Below are 20,279 nucleotides of genomic sequence, written 5' to 3'. Positions count from 1 at the left end.
AAATCTGCATTTACCAAATAAATAAAATATTATTTTTTTTCCTTTAAAAAATAAGAAAGCTTTTATAAATCGAAATATAGTGGTAGAAATAAATATATAAATTTATTTTACATCTGCCAGTTTTCTCCAACACACAACGATGTTTTACCATTGTGATATCTGGTAAAACAATTGAAGAGAACGGTGAGTCAGGAAATGACTGTAACAATATAACAATGCATGTAAATGCTATGACATTGTGTATTATTATTGTGTACACTGCCAGCTCTCATCTAATGACATCATCCCCAAATTAGATGAAGAAAGCTCTGTCAGATGTGTCAAAACAGTTCTGTTACATTGTTACATTGCTATATTCTTACATTGCTATATTCTTACATTGTTACATTGCTATATTCTTACATTGTTACATTGTTACATTGCTATATTCTTACATTGCTATATTCTTACATTGTTACATTGCTATATTCTTCCATTGCTATATTCTTACATTGTTACATTGTTACATTGCTATATTCTTACATTGTTATACTGTTACATTGCTATATTCTTACATTGTTACATTGCTATAATCTTACATTGTTACATTGCTATATTCTTACATTGTTATATTGTTACATTGTTACATTGCTATATTCTTACATTGTTATATTGTTACATTGCTATATTCTTACATTGTTATATTGTTACATTGCTATATTCTTACATTGTTATATTGTTACATTGCTATATTCTTACATTGTTATATTGTTACATTGCTATATTCTTACATTGTTATATTGTTACGGCAATGTCCTGATTCCCAGTACTGTTTAATTGCTGTTTGATTTACCAAATACAATAAAAGGATAAGTATCCTATAATACACCTTTTCTGAGTTTGTCGTCTTCTCTTCAGGCCTTCATTTCCTTCAGTAAGAAATGCCCTGTATTGCTTAAATACTGTACTTAAATATTATACAAATAATAAAAGTAATTTTGTTCCCTTAAGTACATTGAAAGGAAAAAGTTCCCCATCAAGATTCTATAACAATTTAAAGTGTCTCTGTACTTCAGCTCATCGAATTCATGCAGTAATAATATAATGGTTTTATGACATTAATCCATGACTGTTAAACTGTAGTTTGTTTATTGAAAAGCTACTTATTGATAGGTGCCGTACATTAATAATTCTGTTAGGATTTTCCCGGTGATCTGTAGATGATAAACGCAGTACATTTAGTTTAGCACAATCACACATGTAATTAACTTGGGTGAAAACCCTCTTATCGCTTTAGTGAAGAAATAAAATGTTCTAGTATTAAGTTTAAACTATTTCAAACCTTATCTGCATGAATAGGTCGATTAAAGACGGGAATTAGTGAAGCACAGTCTGGAACCAGACTGAGAACGTAGGAACTAGCATAAGTTGAGTACTTTGTTAATCACTTGTTGGAAATATCATTTGCTTCTGCCCAAGCCCACCATGCATTAATCCCCTTAAAGTCTACAACCGTGATTCTAAATCCCCTTTTCAGTATGCGCCGGTATGTTATAAGCCGTTACTGGCAAACCACAGAGGAAGTGTTTCAACTTCTGCAAGGGCGAGTCAATTAGCAACAGAATATGTTTTATCTGGGTTTCCATCCTGCTCTAGTATACCAAATAGGTGCTAGCGGAGATCACCAAACTTATTTTCATGTATTTTCTATTACCGACGCGGCTAAGTGTGCTAGGTAGACTCCTAGGCCTGGCAGTCCAAAGCCAACTTGTGGTGAGCCTCCAGTAAGCTTCCTAAATTAGGTCCAAAGCGGTTTCCAGTTTGCAGCTTGTTTGTATAGTCAGGGTCCTTAACCACTGAGCCATGCCTTATACAGTATTTGTGAGCTCTGATGCCAGTGTTCGCCATGAAACTTGTGTATTATAATGAATAACACACCTAGTACTGTAAATTAATATGGCCATTAAAAGTCATATTTCCATGTATGAAAGCACCTGACCTGTAGCTTTGTGCCTTAATATGACAGCAGGACTCTTTGGCTACTTCTGATATCCTTAACATTTGTTAAGCTTGTGGGGCTTGGACCATCCTGCTTTTTATAAAATCCAGGATGCTGATAAATCGGTCTCACCCAGTGACACGACAAAAGTTGCAGCAAATGCGTTGGAGCTAAAGGGCTACTGTGGCTCCAATATTGGATGTGGGTTCAAGACTGATTGGCTCTTTCCCTCTTTTAGCAATTGAGAACACACCAGGCCTGTTTAACAAATACAGGAGGATTTATAAATGGTGTCATTCTACAGTGGTCCCACTAGAAGTCAGAATTAGTGAAACTCCAATATTTATTATAGCACTAGCAATCAGTGCTCCCACTGGGTCTGATAACGACAGACGTCACTGGCAAATCCAGAGCACATTTCACAGCAGCGGATTGGCACTGAGGATAATCTGCCCACGCTCCTCTCCCCACAGTTCCGGATTGCTTATATATATTTTTTTTGAGTCCTGTTCCTTGGCAGACTCACAGGGATTAGGATTGTGCAAGAAGACTACTACTGGGAATTGTACAAAGGGACAACTACTGGAGACTGGGAACCATGGCATTGGACTATTACTGGAAACTAGGAACTGTGCAAAGGGACTATTGCTAGGCACTGGGATCTGTGTAAGAAGCGTACTGTTTGGGACATGGAAAGGTGGTAGGGAACTAATGGGCTTCGGAAAATGGGAATACTAGGGACTGAGAGCTGAGGAAGGATACTAGTGGGGACTGGGAACGTAGAAGGAGATTACTACAGAGGACTGTGAATTGAGGAAGGATTCTGTTGGGAGTGGGACTGTGCAAATCAGCTACAACTGTGGCAGAGGACTACTACTGGGATCTGTTCAATGGGATTACAGCTAAATCCTGGGGTCTGTGTAAGAAGAGTGGTATTGGGACTTGGAAAGGTGGCAGATAACTAAGATAACTAAAGGGCACTAGGAAATGGGAGTACTGGAGACAAGGAAATGAGGGATGATACTACTGGGGACTGTGCAAGGAGATTACTACTGGGAGCAGAGCAAATGAACAATTATTGGGGACTTTGACTGTGCAATGAGACTGCCACTGGGAACTAAAACCTGTGGCAGGGAATTACTACTGGGACTGGGATTTGTGCTATGGGGCTATTAATTGAAACAGGGGTGGGAGATTATTGCTAGGAACTGGGACCTATGTAAGGAGACTGCTACTACTAGGGACTGGGAACTGGGACAAATAACTACAGGGGACTGGAAAATGGGGGCACTGGGTACTATTGGGGACTGGGTAGCAAGAATACTATGGACTGGAAAATGAGGAATGATACAACTGGGGACTGGGAACTGTGATAAGGAACTACTGGAACTTGGGATTACAGGGTACTGGAAACTGAAAAATTATACTACTGGGGACTGGGAACTGTGACAAGGAACTACTGGGCACTGGGACATGGGAGTACTGGATACTGGGACATGATAGTACTGGGTACTGGGAACTGAAGAAGGATAGTACTGGGAACTGGGAACTGTGACAAGGAACTACTGGGCACTGGGACATGGGAGTACTGGATACTGGGACATGATAGTACTGGGTACTGGGAACTGAAGAAGGATAGTACTGGGAACTGGGAACTGTGACAAGGAACTACTGGGCACTGGGACATGGGGGTACTTGGTTCTGGGAATGGAAAAATTATACTAAATGGAACTGGGAACTGTGACAAGGAAATACTGGGCACTGGGACTTGGGAGTACTGGATTCTGGGAGCCAAGGAATGATACTACTTGGAACTTGGAACTGTGGCAAGGACATACTGGGCACAGGGACATGAGAGTACTGGGTTCTGGAAACTGAAGAAGGATACTATTGGGAAACTGTGGCATGGAACTACTGGGCAATCAGACATGAGAGTACTGGGTTCTGGGAGCTGTGAGCTGAAGAATGATACTACTTGGAACTGGGACCTGTGGCAAGGACATACTGGGCACTGGGACATGGAATTAATGGGTTCTGGGAACTGTAGAAGGATAGTACTGGGAACTGGGGCATAGAACTACTGGGCACTGGGACATGGGAGTACTGGGTTCTGGGAGCTGAGGAATGATACCATTCGGGTTAAGACTGGGGCTGGGGCCAGGGCTGTGTAATTAGAACGATTCAGCTGTTCTATGGTACCTGCCAACAGAGCTTTGTAATATGGCTGACAGTGACAGTGACAGTGACAGTGACAGTGACAGTGACAGTGACAGTGACAGTGACAATTTTTGGGAGGCTAAGGGGGCTCTTCAACATTGTGCTATGAACCCGGTAATCTCTATTTCTGCCCCTGAGTCGATGCATTTATCAGGAAATAGTAACATTAGAGATGTAGATAATATTCTTTCCTAATGTATGAATATCCTGCGTTCTCAGAATCAGGAGCAGATATGTCTGTACACCGCATGATATTATGATGCCAGATTGTAAATGTTGGGAACACACATTCAAATAAATGTAACACCCACGGAGAAGGATGCAGCAGATTTCCACTTACACACACTCGTGCACACACGCTGGGCTCTGTGATATATAACACTGCAGGTTTTTATTCTCTCCAGGACTGACAGTTGCAATAACGATTTACTCCACTGAAGTTAATGGAAGCTGGCGTCCACTGGCAAAAAGGCTTTTTTGGAAGCACACGGTAATTATTATATACTTAGAAATTGTGTTATCATATTATGGTGCGGTTCAGCTATGAATATTCAGAGCTCACAGGGATGAGCAGAGAGTTCTTCATTCTTCATTGTATGATGGCTCTTTTGTTTCTCAGTTCCACAGACCTAGATGGATGAGTCAGTGTCATAACTTTACCTCCAAGAACATCTCTTCCCTCATCTTACACTGTATTGTGTCTCCTACATCTACTGTATTCCCTGCTAATGTATACTAAGGAATGCATGAACATTGTTCCATATAAGAATGCGATCTTCCCAAATCAGTGTGATGGGAGCCTCACATCACTACTCTGTGCTGTTGGAGACCCTGCTCCTTACACTATATAATTCTCAGTCTGTAGCTTCCTGCTGCCTCCATTCCCCTCCTCACATCAAGTCACTGCCCCTGTCACATGCAGCCCTGTCCTCACTAACACATCACTCATCTCCTGATATACTCTGTGCTGCTGGGGACCCTGCTCCTTCCACTATATAACTCTCAGTCTGTAGCTTCCTGCTGCCTCCATTCCCCTCCTCACATCAAGTCACTGCCCCTGTCACATGCAGCCCTGTCCTCACTAACACATCACTCATCTCCTGATATACTCTGTGCTGCTGGGGAACCTGCTCCTTCCACTATATAACTCTCAGTCTGTAGCTTCCTGCTGCCTCCATTCCCCTCCTCACATCAAGTCACTGCCCCTGTCACATGCAGCCCTGTCCTCACACATCACTCATCTCCTGATATACTCTGCTGCTGGGGGACCCTGCTCTTTCCACTATATAACTCTCAGTCTGTGACTTCCTGCTGCCTCCATTCCCCTCCTCACATCATGTCACTGCCCCTGTCACATGCAGCCCTGTCCTCACTAACACATCACTCATCTCCTGATATACTCTGTGCTGCTGGGGACCCTGCTCCTTCCACTATATAACTCTCAGTCTGTAGCTTCCTGCTGCCTCCATTCCCCTCCTCACATCAAGTCACTGCCCCTGTCACATGCAGCCCTGTCCTCACTAACACATCACTCATCTCCTGATATACTCTGTGCTGCTGGGAGACCCTGCTCCTTCCACTATATAACACTCAGTCTGTAGCTTCCTGCTGCCTCCATTCCCCTCCTCACATCAAGTCACTGCCCCTGTCACATGCAGCCCTGTCCTCACACATCACTCATCTCCTGATATACTCTGCTGCTGGGGGACCCTGCTCTTTCCACTATATAACTCTCAGTCTGTGACTTCCTGCTGCCTCCATTCCCCTCCTCACATCATGTCACTGCCCCTGTCACATGCAGCCCTGTCCTCACTAACACATCACTCATCTCCTGATATACTCTGTGCTGCTGGGGACCCTGCTCCTTCCACTATATAACTCTCAGTCTGTAGCTTCCTGCTGCCTCCATTCCCCTCCTCACATCAAGTCACTGCCCCTGTCACATGCAGCCCTGTCCTCACTAACACATCACTCATCTCCTGATATACTCTGTGCTGCTGGGAGACCCTGCTCCTTCCACTATATAACACTCAGTCTGTAGCTTACTGTTGCTTTCATTATCTTCATGTTGCTGCCCTTGTCACATGCAGCCCTATCCCCAATAACACATCATTCTCAGACCAAGCTCCCCTCCATGTATTTTAAATTAAGAATTCCATTTAACAAACCATATTAGTTTTATTTTACATTAAGTGATAGTGTCCTTGTAAACATTAGGGGAAAAAGTGTTTCTGGAAATGCAAAATGCAGGCATTGACGGTACTTTGGTCATGACCTGCAGTTGTATGTTACATAAGCTGTGTAAGTAGTATAGTTGACATATAAAGTATGCACAACAGCATTAATATGAGAAACTTAATTTAGTGTAAGGTGTTTGTTGCCTCCAAGGACTTTGCAAAATGTCCTCTCTGGCGCTTACGAAGTGGCCTCAGCGGGGAGTCGATCTTCAAGAGAGAGATAATGGCTGCAGTTTTGCCACTTTTAAAACAATCTTTGAATATTCATGACATATTCTATTAAAGGCGTACAGGGTGAGAGGCGCGGGTAAGGGGGGGGGGAGTAATAGAGCACTTAATTGGATTAACTTATTACACAAACTGTTTATGATTTCCTAAAATTGTTTTTCCAAACAGCAAATTTAATTTTGTCCCTGTCTGTGGCACAAAAAAAACCGCCTTAGATTAACAAAAGTATTAACAATAACTTATTATCTGCACTCTCGGAGCTATTACTGGTCTTCCACACTGGGAGGTAATGTGATTTTACAGGGCAATTAAAGGAAACAACGGATGGGAATGAGGAGGCTAAGTCTCTCTTTGCACAGTCCCGAAACCACGGTCCCCTTTCACCGCCCCGTACAACCGTTTGCATTAGAGGGGGATAAAAAGCCAAATGGTGATTTTTTTTCTGTTAGTTATTTAATCATGAATAAAGTGCACTGTGTTAAAATGTGTGAACACATAAATACTCCTTGAGGCCTGAAAGGGGAAATACAATTATGTATTGTAATGAAACCTCCCTGAGATCTCCTCAGCCAATGCTTCGAAGCACTCAGATATGCTTTCGGAGGGGTATAAACAATGCAAAAACCTATAATTGCAATGTCAGTCATGGTGTCTTTGCAGAATACCAAATACAGAATCATACCTCACATGATTTATTTTTGTGGATCTTTGGAAATGGAAAACAAAAAAAAAAACAAAACAGAAAAATAAAAGGAGGAGAGGTGAGAATATACAGGAGCAGAGTGCCCTCTACTGGGCAAAGGTGGCAGCGCTTCTCTTGCCAGCACACACAGAGAGAGGTGCGTCAGGCTGAATGGCAAAAGATCAATCATTGTTAGAAAAATATCATTTTTCAGAAGGCGCGTAGAAATACTAGGAGACAGAACACCGTCCTGGAGATATTGCTCCAGTGACTCCTAACATGTTATACGTTGATTAATGGCTCAATGGCCGTCACTTATATAACTCGCTAAGTGATCTTAAAACACTTTTGTTCTTTCATGCATACTGTCATTATTGGGAAAGGAGCAATTGTCTGCTTGTTGCTCCCACCATCAAATATCTTATTGATTTTATATTTTTTTGTTGTATAAAAAAATAAAATAGATGCTTCAATATGGAAGATGAGGACCCAGGGCCCCTTCTGGGACCATTACCAGCGCTAATATTAACAAAATTGGCGCCAAAATGTCAGGGGTGCCTAAAACACCAAAAAAGTGACGCCATGTTACTCGTTAAGTGTTTCCATTTTCCCTGTGGCTACTCTAAACTGAGAGCCACCCACCTCGGGGGATTTCAATAAAACATACGTCCATTCCTCATTGGCTAACAATGGTGAAGAGGGGGTGTGTTTATTTAAATTAACTTTAGTGAGCCCTGTGTGCTTCCTTGTCAGTGATAGGCTGGGAGTGCGGTGCTGGGCTCTGACATCACACCGTCACGCCTCTTCTCTTGTCACATCCCCGCCATCACTGCTAGATGGCGCAGTTGAGCCATTGTGCAGTAGGGGGTGTCGCTTTGATGATGTGGACCCCTGTACTTGCCCTTAGACCCTCCCCTTTGTGATCTCTAAGAGGGGAGGTACAATAAGTTGGCAAGTATGCTTCCAGCCTATCACTGACGTGGAGGAGGAGCAGCAGCCAATAGCATGACAGGCAGCCCTTCGTCTAACTGCTGTCCCTCCCCTTTTGTTACACACAAGGCAAGAAGGCGGGGTCATGTACTGCAGGTGAGGACAGCACCCGAGGGGGGGGGGGGGGCTAGGGGGCACAATATCCTGCTTGGGACCCCTTACCCCAATCCATATGGACGGCATGCTTGATTAAAGAGGGGTTGTCCGAAAGTGTCCAAAAGTAGACTACCTCTTTAAAGTATAACTAACACGCCAAAAACGCCAAATATTCACGGAAAAGATAACGAGATGTTTCGCAATGACTTAGATCAGTTCCAGAACCCCATCCTAAGAGCTGCAGCGATGCTGTCAGTAACGTTGGCGCTTCTGTATTGTATGCAACGGGAGCAGAGGAAACCCCCCCATCCGCTCAGTGTTGTATGTTAGCCGATCACATGGGGCGCACACCGCGACCACTTCAGTGGGAGCGCACCCCCTCTGCTGAGTGCAGCAGCTGCACAGCTATAAATATTTGGGGTGGGGGTTAATTGCGTACAACACGTATTTCTTTACCGCACATGTGCACCAAAGATGCCTATGCCTCCGTGGGACTAGAAGAAGGAGGGGAAGTGACTCATTGGCGTAGGCAGAGTGCATTAAGGGCGTCATCACGTAATTGTGAGATTATTAGAGGTTGGATACAGCCGCAGATTCACCTGTTAGGAGGATTTTATGCTGCGGGTGCAAGAAACTGGGAGCAAAGAAGCCTGATGATGATGATGATGATGATGATCATCATCTTCAGCCCGGGTCTTTGCAATGTAAGAAAAGGTTTACATAAATAAGTGATACAAGTGGCAGCGCTCATAGTACGTGTGGGGGTTGGGCGAACAACATGGGATCCCCCCGATAAAACTGCAACCAGCATCCGGCTATGACAGGTAGCACTACAACAGGGGAGTCCGCAGTGTGGGGTACTCCAGACATAATGTGCCAAATTATACGGCCCTCTCTTCCAAAAAAAAAAAACCCCAGCACTGTGTTGATGGCACTGTATGTGGTAGGTGTTGTGGTAATAGTGTTACATATTGTTTTGTGTAGCAATGCTGGTCCCAGCAACACCTGGAAGCCACAAGCTGCTTGAGTATGCTGTAGAACTACAAGTGCCAGCATATCCATTGCTGCCACTTGCAGAGCTACAAGCACAAGCATGCCCTGGCATCCAGGGGCCATTAGCACCTATAGTGCCACATGTAAAATGACTGTAAAAGAACCACAGGAGCCATGATAAATTCCTGGATTTAAATAAAGACTCCAACAAAATACTCTTTCACCAGTTTATTAACCACCTAAAATAACAGGCGTTCTCTTCAGACTGCTAAATGGAATATAACATGAAAAGACAGGGACATCGCAGACCTGCTCCTTGCAGAGACAAGGTCAGAATGACCGGCCCTGCAGACTGTGAGGGTCAACCATACAGCACGACTTCACTCTGATTGGTCAGAATGTGAGAAAGCCTTTCAAATGCAGATAGTTGAGGTTAAAACTCACAGTGAACTTTAATGATACAATGATGTTCATTGATAAAATGTATCAATTATCAGCATATGAGATGTAAGGAGTCAGGGTAAGAGATATAAGAAGATATAAGGAGTCAGATTCAGAGATATAAGGAGTCAGAAATATAAGGAGTCAGAGTCAGAGATATAAGGAGTCAGAGATATAAGGAGTCAGAGATATAAGGAGTCAGAGATATAAGGAGTCAGAGTTATAAGTAGTCAGAGATATAAGGAGTCAGCGATATAAAGAATCAGAGTAAGAGATATAAAGAATCAGAGTAAGAGATATAAAGAATCAGAGTAAGAGATATAAGGAGTCAGAGTAAGAGATATAAGGAGTCAGAGATATAAGGAGTCAGCGATATAAAGAATCAGAGTAAGAGATATTAGGAGTCAGAGTAAGAGATATAAAGAATCAGAGTAAGAGACGTAAGGAGTCAGAGTAAGAGATATAAGGAGTCAGAGTAAGAGATATAAGGGGTCAGAGATATAAGGAGTCAGAGTTATAAGTAGTCAGAGATATAAAGAATCAGAGTAAGAGACATAAGGAGTCAGAGTAAGAGATATAAGGGGTCAGAGATATAAGGAGTCAGAGTAAGAGATATAAGGAGTCAGAGATATAAGGAGCCAGTTTAAGATATATGTGGAGTCATTATAACTTTATCTACAAATTGCTGCCCACAATGATTTCCCAAATAGCTGCGCTGGGGGTTAAATGATCTTGATCGGTCTATTTTAACATAATGATCCCTGAGCCAACCATTGCTCTCTAATGCTCCGGTCCTTCTGGAGAGTTGTCAGATTGCCAAGCCGAGCTTATTGTATGTTTTGACCTATGAACCTTCCCTCCTGCCAAGGTACCAAGTAGGTAATATCTCTGGGTTCTGTCCTGGATACACGTCCCTGACATTTCCCCTGTGTTTAAATAAAATTATTAATATTATTATTATTATTATTATTATTATTATTATTATTAGTTTAATCACTACATTTGAATAAGAACGGTACAGAGTATGGTATCTATAATATTTCCCCTTGGCAATCCTGTCTACCAGGAGACTTTATAAGCTGCCCAGACTGACTGTGTTCGAGGACATGATTTTCAAGCACTGAGATGAATATGAAGTGTTATATCTGCCCTGAGATTCTGCAGCGTTCATACATAAATACAGACTTCTACCACTGAGTGGACTAGAAGGGAGTGAGGCAAAATTACTCTAAATCAAATTGTGCAGCGTCTGTAACTGAGGCATTCAGGGAACAAAGGCAGAAAGGAACCAGTATCTGCCATTAATCGTCAGGAAAATACCAGCTGAATTACCACAAATGATTGCAGTGGGAACCAATAGATTGATTCTGACCTATCTATTTGGAATGTAACAATGAGATACTCAATCTGTTTATCAAATCCAATTCTAGCTCTGAACACCGACTATCGAGAACACTGCTTTTATGTCCTGCTGTGCAATCTTTCTTTCCAGCCTGTTTCTGGCAGTTTGCTGGTTATACTGAATATTGTACATTCTGCAGCTACAACCATTTCCCAGGACCACGAAATGCAAAATTGTTATGGACAGTGTAACATCTTTCATAGGACATATTTGCGGCCATTGCTCCTTAAAGTGTGCCGACTAATGTTAGCAACAAATGATATCGTGGTAAGTGGGGAGTGCTAAGGATGCTGGAATATATTGGACTTTCTGCAAAAAAGTTCCAACCCCTTTCGCTGGGACATCATACCCCAGTGTTCTCAGCCTAGACACGGCCACGTTGGCCGATTTAGACCTAAAATTGCCAGATATGTGGGTCTCCACCGACTACCATAGATGGTCAAGAATCTGGATGCAGACCAATGTGTGTCTGACGGTAATTGCGCCCCAATAGGATTTCCCGGGTCAACCTGGCCACCAAATGGTTAAATATGTCCAATTTGCTCACCTGCAGTGAGTTTTATCCTAGATAGGTCGGGGAGGTGAACGATATCATAGTAAATCATTTTTAAAGACAATTGGGCTGATATAGGGTAGAATTCACGTCAGATTGAGTAGCATATCTTCATGCCCAGACAGTGGGCACATGCATATGCCCCTATGCAGACGATTCTGCCACTTATGTTTGCCGGTGCCTACCAAGGAGGGATGGCGGAGGGAAGGGGTGTTCTAAGGTTTTGGTTCACAAAGCTCAACGGCAACTTGACATCTGTCTACTACACGATGCTCATCAGTGTGACTCACTTTTTCTGCTGTATATTTTGCATGAATATTGCAATTTTGCACATTCCAGAGAAATCTAAGGAATGCAATGGCGGACAGTTATGAAAACTGGTGATTCCAATCTAAAGGAAATCAAACATTTAACTGGGTTCTATGACCTACAGTACTTTTTTTTTTGCACAGGTTTTAATAAATGACCTTCAATGCTTTTTCATATATTTTAAGATTCCACCCATTATGAAGTCACATGAATCAAGCGGCATAAAATTTCACTCCTTTTCCCACACACCCAAAACCCGCTACGCAGCCTCTGTGCTCATTGGTGGAGTCTGTGGTTAAAGTTTGTGTAGCTTTGCTGTAAGAAGTGGCGGGCTCATATGGCCCAGTTAGTTGCTCCTACAGCGTATCTACAAATTCTGACAACATACTGTGCTAGCCAAATCACACACTAAACTGCATTGGTCACACACATTACAAAAGTTAGGCGTGGCTAAAGTGCCGGGTTATGGGCCTATGGGGTCCTGGTTGGTGCAAGCAAAGAGCGGGCACCGCGTGATCCCATGGACGTCCAACTCGTAAATGTGAGGAGAACAGCACAGCCAGTAACAGCCAACCACTGCCATGACACAGCAAAAGCTGGTAACAGCCAACCACTGCCATGACACAGCAAAAGCCGGTAACAGCCAACCACTGCCATAACCCAGCAAAAGCCAGTAACAGTCAACCACTGCCATGAAGCAGCAAAAGCCGGTAACAGCCAACCACTGCCATGACACAGCAAATGCCGGTAACAGTCGACCACTGCCATGAACCAGCAAAAGCCGGTAACAGTCGACCACTGCCATGACACAGCAAATGCCGGTAACAGTCGACCACTGCCATGAACCAGCAAAAGCCGGTAACAGTCAACCACTGCCATGACACAGCAAAGGCTGTAACAGTCAACCACTGCCATGACACAGCAAAGGCTGTAACAGTCAACCACTGCCATGACACAGCAAATGCCGGTAACAGTCGACCACTGCCATGACACAGCAAAAGCCGGTAAAAGTCAACCACTGCCATGACACAGCAAAGGCTGTAAGAGTCAACCACTGACATGACACAGCAAAAGCCAGTAACAGTCAACCACTGCCATGACACAGCAAAAGCCGGTAAAAGTCAACCACTGCCATGACACAGCAAAGGCTGTAAGAGTCAACCACTGCCATGACACAGCAAAGGCTGTAAGAGTCAACCACTGCCATGACACAGCAAAAGCCAGTAACAGTCAACCACTGCCATGACACAGCAAAAGCCAGTAACAGTCAACCACTGCCATGACACAGCAAAGGCCAGTAACAGTCAACCACTGCCATAACCCAGCAAAAGTCGGTAACAGTCAACCACTGCCATGCAACAGCAAAGGCCTGTAACAGTCAGCCACTGCTATGACACAGCAAAAGTTGGTAACAGTCAACCACTGCTATGACACAGCAAAAGCCTGTAACAGTCAGCCACTGCTATGACACAGCAAAAGTCGGTAACAGTCAGCCACTGCTATGACACAGCAAAAGTCGGTAACAGTCAAACACTGCTATGACACAGCAAAAGCCGGTAACAGTCAGCCACTGCTATGACACAGCAATTGAAGTGACAGATGATTAAAGGGAGAGGGGACTGGAAAGTCCCTTAGCCCCAGGGCCTGATCGTTCTCCATGGTCCTGTCTACAGGCTTACAAAAAAAAATGAGATATGCTTGAACCCTTTTTGTAAATTTGGTAACATGATTATTTTACTGGTTATTAGAAATTATATTCTGATACACTAGTAAATACCAATGTAGACTAGTCCACTTCTGTGTTAATGTGCTGTAAAGGTCTTTGCGGCTACAGATTTTCAATATATCCAATGTTGATTTATTATATAACAAGAGCTGAAAGTTGAGATAGAGTGATTGATATATTCTCTGCGACACAAAGAACAAAGTCTCTTGAAGTTTGTCCAATTGGAGAAGAACAAGACGGACTTTCAATCTATGCGACTAATGTACTTATTGATAAACCTGTATTGATTACCTCAGCATGCGAGCAGGTTCTATGCAAACCCACTCACCTGTAAGAGCAGCAGTGAATTTACGTCGTCTCGGAATCTTTATTTTGTGAGTTACTGTAAAACTTCCTTCCTCAGCTTCATTTTAACTCATATATTCTATATAAGGAAGTAGGCTGAACGAGGAGTATAAATGTGCTGACATATTATAGAACTGTAAAATGAGCACCATATATTCTAAACATAATTTATAGGTGAAAATTCTTCTTTTCAGCTTTGTCTGAAATTGTTGTTAAATTAGTCTCCGTTCTAAAAGGTAGTGCCCATTAAATTGCAAAAAGTCAGTTTTGAAAAGTAGTGTTTAAATAAATATGTACTTTGAAACGTCTTTGTGAGAATAAAAAGTTAATTTATGATATCACTTTAACCTTAGTTAATCAATTTACCATTTTGAATTAGCTTCTGTCTGTTAAATTTGACGTCAGATGACAATTCAATAAAAGTGATGGGATCTTGGCATAGCTTGGAGTCATTCCCACTTGTGCTAATTAGTATGCCTTTTAGATTTTTGAGATGTTAGAGAGAAAATAAATGTGCTGTTAGTTTAATTAGCTACATCATACAGTACACATCACTTTTAAGACAATTTCTACACCATAACCAACAAAATTAGCATCACAAAATGTTGAAAACCTTCAGTCTCTATACTACACGTCTAGCGCCAAATAAGCTGGGGAATATTTGTATCTCTAATGGTGCTGTTTGTTTTCCACTCGGATCTTGAACAAGGCAAGGAGCCAGTTCAAATCACTCACTGCAATTAGCACAAATAGGGGAGAAAGTTAAGATCATGACATTCTGGAAAGACTTGCTTTGGGCTTCTCCTGCTGAGTAAAAACTGATAGGGGGAGTTTCAATTGCCGACTTTGTGCCGCCAGACATCACCGTGATGTCTGTCGGAACACATTGCCAGCTATTACGGTAAGGAATCTCCTATAGTGGTGCGAAAATGAGTGGAAATATACATGGGTGCGATGTCTCTCCAAGAATACTATCTACTACCTGCTCCAAGTATCCTATCGTAATTTAGCAACCTTTTGGGTGACACCTACTTAGTAGACATGGCCCCCAGTTGGTTAGTCTTGAGTCACCTCTAGAGCACGTCATGTGATCTATGGCAGGATCGGAGGATTTAATGCCTGCTGCGATGGCCTCTAGGAGAAACCTGGAGTCAGATAGCCGAGGTTACCATCAAGGGAGGACGGCAACATTTGGCCCGGGGGCAAACAAAACTTCACACCATGCCCCCAATGGAAAAATGGTGAAAACCACAAATACGTAGTTTGTGTAATGTGGTTTATATCGCAAACTTAGCCATACTTGCCAACCTTTCCTCGTTGGCTTCAGGGACATCCCAGGGGAGGTGGGTGTGCGGGGACGTGACTTAACGAATTGCATCATTTTGGCCCCGGGGGCTAAGATGACGCAATATTTGCTTCATTAAGTCCCACCCCTGCCACTTATCTATTGCGAGGACAAGAACAGAGAAGTTGCCCTGCTCGCACGTGAGTTCTCCCAGAAATGCGGGAGTCTCGCGGACATTCCGGGAGAGTAGGCAACTATGCGTTAAAGAAAAGCAGCTAATGAATCTCTAGAGACTGAAGTGTCTTTTACATTTCTGTCTCCATTACTGAAGTCATGTTGTCTCCATGAAAATGGCCACCTCCATAGGCATCAATACATGGACATAGGACACAATTTCTGAACTGTTTCATCATGCCACAGATGGTGAAGCCAACCACGTCTTGTACTGGCTCAGCATCAGGGAGAATGCCAGACTCTTCAAGGAGTGAAGGAGATCACCCCTATTTCAGGGAGTCTCCCTGACATTCAGGGAGAGTTGGCAAGTATGAACTTAATATATTAAATATTTTATTTTGAAGAGCTATGGCCAAATATATCACAGACTAGCATTGAATGCAAAGAATATTCTACTGACAGATATTTAATTCAAGGGCATTCTACTTACCTTTAAAGAGTGCATTCTAGTGACCTGCATACAATGCAAAATACATTTTAATGACCTCTATATAATATGGGAATCACTCTAATGACTTTTATACAATGCAGAAATCATATTGATGACTTATTTGCAAACAATACACAGAATTCTAGTGACCCGTATAGAATGCATAGAGCATTCTAGTGACCAGTATAGAATGCAGAGAGCATTCTAGTGTCTTGAATAGAATGCATAGAGCATTCCGGAGACCTCTAAACAATACAGAGAGCTTTCTAGGGGTCAATGTACAATGAAGAGATCATCTTACTAATAATATACATTAATGATACATTCTAGTGATCTCTATACAATACAGAGAGCATTCTATTCGCCTCTATACAATTCAGAGAGCATTTTAGTGATTGCTATACAATAGAAAGAGCATTATAGCAGCCTATATACAATAGAATTTTCTAGTGACCCACCTACAAATACTTCTATTTATAATTTTCTAGTGTACAGGTTACAGAGCATATTAGGTCACACACAAAAATAAAACACAATTCTGACCAGAAAACAAGGGCATCCAAGGCTTGACTACAATGAAATAAAGTTGAAGTATTAGACAAAAGAGGCATGCAAATAGCAAAGATACAATTACAATTATATCAGAAAAATATGTATACATGTAATTGATATATACAGTATTAAATAAAATAAATTGCACAGTTAATTTTCTTCTTGCAAATGTTTGAGTGCTGAAACAAAGATCAACACTTACAATCTCCATCAGCCTAAGTATAAGGATTTATTCTGAAGTGGGTAAAGTGGGTGTTTGTATATGAAAGGCATGTGTTCATAAATTATTCATGTGTACAATAAAGCAATAGTTACTCACATTAACGTGGCAGCCTCCTTTGACTATTGTAGTGGTTTGGAGTTTGCCCGTGAGAATAACAGGGAGTTTGTCCTCAGGGTCTTGGTCTCTCATGAGATCCTAGCGGATGATGAGCGAGAGTATAGAAGTGGTCTGATCATAAAGGGTTTCTATTCCTGATTCCTGAAATAAAACAACAGGCAGTAGAGGTCCGGGACTGTTGGGCTGCATAAGCGAGGGGCCTAATGTTGACAAAATGGAGCCATGGACAAACATCATAGGCCGGGCCCCCTACCGGGTGAAAGTTGGGCTAACATCGGCCCTATATATTTTATGCTACCCAAAAGATCTTTAGACCATGTTTCCTATTTACTTCTCTTTTTCTGCCCCCCACTCCCACCCCAGATCCACCTATTCTTCACATCTTCTCCCTCATGCATGTGTTTTCACCAATCACCCATGTCTGCCCCCCATGTTCCCTCTCTTGCTCCTTTTCCTACTAGGTATTGTATTATTACTGTGTTTGTTGCCAATTGTAAAGCGCTACGGAATTTGCTGGCGCTATATACATAAATGTTGATGATTATTGATGATGATGATGATGATGATAATGATATGAGAAGATCACTAGACTGATATCTAATATGATGAGTAGAGGAAAGATCTCTAGCATGCGATCAAGGTCAAGTAGCCTGGTCAAGTATAAAAAGACGATGAAGAGATCTTTAGGGTGATAGCTGACATGATCAGCAGAGGGGTGATTTCTAGTGTGTGCTCAAGTACAGGACAAAGAGTAGAGATCACTACAGGATGACCAAGTGAATCAGGAAGATGAAGAGATCTGTAGAGTGATCCATTTAAACTAGCAAAAATTTGCTAGAGTTCGACGAAGGTTGACGACAAGATGAGAGATCTCTAGAGTGAAATCCAGTCTAACGAGCAAAGGAAAGATCTGTAACGTGTAATCCTGTAAGGTTACACTTTGAAACTTCTTCCTGCACAGTTTCCTCTCTGCATTCCCCCCTGTCAGAGTGATTTGGCAGACGTTATTAAACATCTGGCTCAGACACTATGTCATACGCCAGCGAGCCAAACTACTGTCTGATATCACTTATACACTTGACTGGACAACCCGTCCAAGGATCTGCAGGCCTGTCATAAAATACAATTTGACAAATAATCAAGTAAAGCATTTTTGTTCACGCATCTTAATTAGGGCAGACACAGGGAAGCATTTTATCAAGTACTTGCTAAAAGATTTTGACAAAAATTGTATTGAGAATAATTGCAATCAACTGGATGAAAATAATTCTTATGTTCAAAATATGGTAACGGCTGCTCGGAGAGCGCAATGAATTTCTATTAATAATATCTTATTACTTCTAAGTCATCCGAGAGCTATCGTTCCGTTTGATGAGATGAAAGGCGATGACATAAAGTAGGGAAGAAGTACAGCTTTGTTTTGCATTTTTATTTTAAAGGTTGCTATTACTAAAATTGTGTCTAAGTAATGTTTATGCGTAAGAAAATCATTGAAGAAGATATTTTTTTATCCAATTTGTTTAGATAACATTACTTCATTTTTATTGTTGGTGTACTTGTGGCTATAATGTTTAGCTGTTTATTGCTGTCACTCTTCTCCATGCCCCTCTATAGTCTGTCACTTTCACACGTCTGAAAACTGTACACAAATACTTACAACAGTGCCCAAGGTAACCTACACTTTTTCATTTTAGAGGCACGTTGTGATCATTTATTTATCTAATTTATTATTGGCTGGTGCGATGAAATCAGAGTGTTATAGCCTAGCTCTAGCTAGCCCTAGTAACTTAGGGTTCTTTGGATCACATACGCAAAGAGAGAGGGAAGATATAAATGGTATCTTTATGACAGAAGGAATAATAGAACTGTAAAACAACAGCAATCAATAAAGAATAACAAATAAAATAATGACCAAGCTTGAAATAATCCCCCACAATACTCCAGCATCCGCTATGTGTCCACTTTTGATCCTATTCCCGGCCGATCTGTTAACAAAAATGGCCGTCAAATCAGGGTTACGCTATGCGAATATACAGAGGGATCAATTATACAGTCCCTGGCTCAGTACAACGAATAGTGTGTTACCCGGTCAAATGATTGCAATATCCAGATACAGAAATACGGATGAAGATTAATCCTGCAGATGTTTTCTTTTAAGAATACTCCAGTGACATTACACTAGCCTGCTAGGAGTAGCACCGGTCTAGTTAACTGCATTCCTGTTTCATGTAACAAAATCCAGGGTCAAGTAGTTTGCAGCCAATTGACAAGCGTACAATTTCCCAGATGCCTCTGCTGTTATACCCGCAGACTGGCGTCTAATGCAGAGTTCCCTTCCGCCCTCTCAATCTGATACCCCCCTCTTGCTGGTCATGGTCACTTGGCCCAGAGTTCTCGGAACTCCAGTCCCCCTACTCCTGTAGGCTCATTAGATGCTCAGACCCACAAGGAACTCTTGTTGGAGCAATGGAGCTTTGGGATCAGGATCCCTGTCCTCACTGCCATTTATTTTTCCAATCTATGTACAACGATGAGATGTGGCATCCGCAGATAAGGGATGCCTAGCCTGTTTCACGTTCTCACTCGCTGAGTTGCGGATGAGAGCAGGATAGCGAAAAGTTCACCAGACAGAGTTTTGGGCATCCAAGGTGCTTCCATATTCAAGCTGAGTGGTGGAACAATGGTGGAACGGGTAGAAGACAGAACTCCGCACAGTCCAACAAACCACGGACAACAAGATTTTTCCTTGCCGGGCCTTTCAACCAGTCCAGAATTTGCACAAGGAAGGTCCCACTCTGCAAGGATATTCTAAGGTCAGCTGTGATGGGATTGGCTGAGATATGGTTATGGGTTGGAGATGTTAATCAGCCCCATGTGGGATTCTTCCTGCTCGGTTGGTGCCCAGAGGTGTAACACAGTCCAAGGGAGAACAATGGTGGATCAATGTTGATTTAGAAATCCGTAGAACACCGTCGACACCTGTGAGGGACTTAATCCACGTTGATGAATAGCAACTTCCTGTTTTAAACCCTTCCATGCTTTTGTGAAGTGAAGTGAAGGGGGATTCAAATGTCACCGACAGGTGGATGAGTTGGTCTAGGTCAAAACCCATCCTGTCACAGCTAGATATATTATGCATGTTTAAGCCCCATTCACCGTAATCAATGACCCGTCTTTTCCCATTCCTCTGATGCATAAATTGCTCTGCAAATTCTACATATATGGAAAAATAAACATGTTT

The sequence above is a fragment of the Mixophyes fleayi genome, chromosome 10, assembly GCF_038048845.1.
Source record: "Mixophyes fleayi isolate aMixFle1 chromosome 10, aMixFle1.hap1, whole genome shotgun sequence".
NCBI classification, from domain to species: Eukaryota; Metazoa; Chordata; class Amphibia; order Anura; family Limnodynastidae; genus Mixophyes; species Mixophyes fleayi.
This window is presented reverse-complemented; position numbering follows the sequence as displayed.